Source organism: Electrophorus electricus, chromosome 19, assembly GCF_013358815.1.
Source record: "Electrophorus electricus isolate fEleEle1 chromosome 19, fEleEle1.pri, whole genome shotgun sequence".
In the NCBI taxonomy this organism is placed as follows: domain Eukaryota; kingdom Metazoa; phylum Chordata; class Actinopteri; order Gymnotiformes; family Gymnotidae; genus Electrophorus; species Electrophorus electricus.
The window spans coordinates 2074410-2078742 of record NC_049553.1 but is presented as its reverse complement, the minus strand read 5'-3'; positions in this window follow the sequence as shown (position 1 = coordinate 2078742).

The window sequence follows — 4333 nt, the reverse complement described above, 5'->3', positions numbered from 1 at the left end:
GTTTTTGTGATGATTGTTATGAGTCATATTGTGAAAAGAAAACTGATCATCTGTTTTATGTAAAGGGAAGAAAGTAAGGAGTTACATTTTCACATTGTTCAACTGACATGATGAGCATGTATTTGTGAGTGTTTCTCCAGCACTCATGGTAACTCCTGCAATACAAAGTATTTTGCAGGACACTCACCGTTTTCCTGAAAGGGCCAAATAGAGAGAAAAGTAATAAAGAAATAGGGAAAAATAGATCAGAGAAAAATAATTCTGGGGCTTAAACAGGCTATCACACCATGAGCGTGTAAAATATTCATTTATTAATTACTGCTGCTACTCTGTAAAATTAAACATATTATTAATAAATAACATGAAGCATTCTCCCCCAAAATTTCTAAATTTGGTACTAATATAATATTTAACTTTCTCAGTTTGAAGGGTAGGCTAACGCTCCAAACTGACCCCGGTCAAGTGAGATTACAGTTTTAGAAATGTTTCACGTGATTTACAGTCAAGTACATGAAGCAGCCAGAGGACCTACACCATTTACTGCGGAAATAATGTCAGCTTTTTCTCTATACATTGCAAAGAATGAGAAACGTTTTTGCAAGAGACGTGTGCGTCTTTCAAGCTGTGGATCAGCGCCTCGAATGACAGCAAGCAGTATTCTGAATCTGAAGTTGGACCCTCATTCAGGTCAAAGAATCTTAAACCCATTTTTGTCCATTGTGTATGGAATAAACAACATTTTCTCACTTTATAGTGATATTTGTCAAGTAGTACAACTAAAGATTCAAGGACTTATGATGGCTACTAGACACATGTGTCATGATATTATGGGACCACAGATAGAACTTGGGGGTTTTAGTTGGCATAATGTTACCATAAATGGCTGAATTTTAAATTAAATAAAATAGTAAGTCTAGGTCTAGTATCCTCCTTTTACTAGCACTGTTGTCAGGTGAGAAAGACATGGTGTACAGGCTCATTCAGATGACTGGGCTTAATGTGCTTGACAATAAGACAAAGGGCAAAGCCAGAGAAAGCCAACCATTGGATTGCGTGACCCTAAAGTGGTTACGTTGCTTACTGGGGTACTAAGAAAATTAGAATTCATTCTGACTGACCGTGTTAGAAAAAATATATGTGTATGAATTTCTGTCATTTGCACTGAAATGCGAATAGTGGCTGAATCAAAATGCATGTATTACTAGATGGCAAGCTGTTTTAATATAGATTAAAACAACTCCAACTTTAGATATTTATGCCATGACAAGAGACATTGGAGATGTTGTTAATGCACAAAGCCGTGTGTCTGAACACTTGTGACTTAGAATTCTTGCAGAGTAGCGAAATGAGCTAGCCAAACCACATATCTCTTTTCAATAGTAGAGGTGTGTATATTGAAATGTAAAATGCTGATGTCCATGCAGTAAACAAGAAACATGGTATATTACAGTGTTTGTTAAAAAGCCTCAGTGTTAAATCAACAAAAAATGGTTAACAGAGAGCTATTGAATTATAGTTCTTGTGGGACAGCGTGGGGCAATAGTATTTTGAGTTTTGAAACAAACACTAACACTACCCCAACACTGTCAAATGTCTTTTTTGGGAAATGTAACATTAAACTTGTAAAAATGTAAAATATTTCTTTATATTCCTTAAAATAATACGATTAATGTAAAGATTTATTGCAGTATTTGTGCTATTATTACAAATTCTTTACACAAATTTATTACAAATAAAAGAATTGTCTGAATATGACACGGAACAGACATTATGACACTGACCATAACTAAGCTTTGTGTCTTAATGTAGGAAAGGGGGTTGTGTAGTATTACTATTATTTTACCTTTCTTTCCTTTGAAACTTTCAGTTTAGAGGCCGAGAGAGGGTGGGGCCTTTGAAGATGGTCAGTATCACGCTGTCTGAGAGTACATACTTCCAGGTCAATGACGCTGGTGCCATGACAACAGGCTTAGAGCAAGCCCAAGTGAAACCATTTGCAAAAGCTCAACCACTCCTTCCAAACCATAACCTGGAAAGCAGCCACAATGTTACCCCTCAAGGCCAGACCCTAACACAAGTGACACGGACCCTAAATCACAACCTCACCAGAACACACCAGAAGACTCTGATCCCCATATGTTCTGATTCAAAACCCATGCAAGCACACCAGACAAAAACAGGGTTACCTGACTAGGCTAATAAAGAAAAGAAAAAACAGAAAACTGTTTTAAGCAACCTATGGGAATGACCAACCAGCAAAGACTTATCAAACAAACAAAGACCATAACAAACAAAGACCATTTAATAGTGAAAGAGCATATGGCTAAAAGAATAACAGAAGGCTCATGAGAAAAGGGGAGACCACTGTGAAACAACCGTACGGAGATCTGATCTAATTAAATGTAGAAACAATAAAGTTACTACTGATACCCACTCACAATGTAAAAAGGGAAACGCCCGTGCTTATGAGTCACTGGTTTGACCATGTAAAACTATTGGGCTGGCACTGAGAGAGAGTGTCCAGCTTCCTTCAAACCGCCGGGATGGCACTGAGAGAGAGTGTCCAGCTTCCTTCAAACCGCCGGGATGGCACTGAGAGAGAGTGTCCAGCTTCCTTCAAACCACCGGGATGGCACTGCGAGAGAGTGTCCAGCTTCCTTCAAACCGCCGGGATGGCACTGCGAGAGAGTGTCCAGCTTCCTTCAAACCGCCGGGATGGCACTGCGAGAGAGTGTCCAGCTTCCTTCAAACCGCCGGGATGGCACTGCGAGAGAGTGTCCAGCTTCCTTCAAACCGCCGGGATGGCACTGAGAGAGAGTGTCCAGCTTCCTTCAAACCGCCGGGATGGCACTGCGAGAGAGTGTCCAGCTTCCTTCAAACCACTGGTATGGCACTGAGAGTGTATTTGCTTTCCCCAACATTTGGCAAGTGCACAAGGGATGATGACCAAAGACGGGAAAACGACCAGGTTTCACAGAGCAAGGGATTGGATTTGCAGAGCTGGCTCGATCAGAGAGTCATAGGCCTTTGTGGGAAGGTCTTTCCAGCAGGAGTTCTGGATTTGTTGCCAGCAGCACCTTGGAACTCTAGTCTTAATCAACATAATCAGGCGAGTTTGCTTGCTATAAGATGAGATAAGTAAATTCTAACAAACACAAACTAACAATGAGAAATTAGCAAACTAACAAAGAAAGAAAGAAAGAAAAAAACAAGAGATTCAAGTCTTAGTGAGGGACTATTAGCTTGAAAGAAAAATTTGAGTCTTGATTTTCCCTCTCAGAAGTTTTTTTGTAACGGTCCAAGTGATCAGCAGGAAGGGGAGCACCCCACTTCACACCTTGTACCAGACTGAGAAGGGGATCGAACTTTCCAGGTATATGTTGGGAACAGGACATGCCTGGTTCATATATATATTCAATGGCCTTTGTTTTGAATTCCGGTAGGACATAGGTTACAGGAATACATAAGATCACCAAAATGAATAAAACAAAAAAAATTATACATTTATTACCAATTTCTACTTCCTGATTACAGTTCCTTGAAGTATAACTAGGCTGGTAAGAGCTTCCTGCATTCTGATCAGTAGGTTTTATGACACCTGAGAAGAGGAGGAAGGATCAGAAAGCCATCTCAGCTTGGTAAGATATCAGCCAGGCCATTTATGACTTTGTTTGTCAGCATCATGGTGGAAGAGGGGTCCTGGGTCCTGTCCATGGGATGGGGGGTGAGAGAAAGCTAACCCTGAACAGACCAAAGTTAACAAATTATCAAAGGAATAATTTGTAGTCTGTCACTACATTGCTTTTGGAAGACCGCCAGTATAGCAGAGTGAAGTTAATCCTCACTGCATCACATGGCCATAGATGCAGAACTGTGAGGTGATCCAGGCAGTGCTTTTGAGATGGATTAGTGTCATGTGACCGGAAAACATGTTGAGAGCAGTTGCTGTGCTATGCAGACTGCAAGATGCAGATTAACCGATATGTAGGTCAAGCCTCTCTGCTGTATTTGACTGCAGTTGACTACAAAATGTAATAATCATATATCACAACCTTTGATTCTTCAGATTTAACAACTGGACTCTTTGCTGCGCTGATGATCCTCAGTATGCAAGCTTTTCAGATGGCTGTGCCCAAGGGTGGAGTTTCAGTGCTCATTAGATGGAAGGTTTTGTAGCTCAGTATTGATATAGGAGGTTTGTCATGTTGGTATGTAATTTAGGAAGCTGAGGAAGCCCGGGTGAAAGAAAATGCCAAAGAAAACCGGTGGTTGTGTAGGAGTTGTGTATTTACACACACACACATAGCCACAAACACACAGAGAGAGAGTGTTA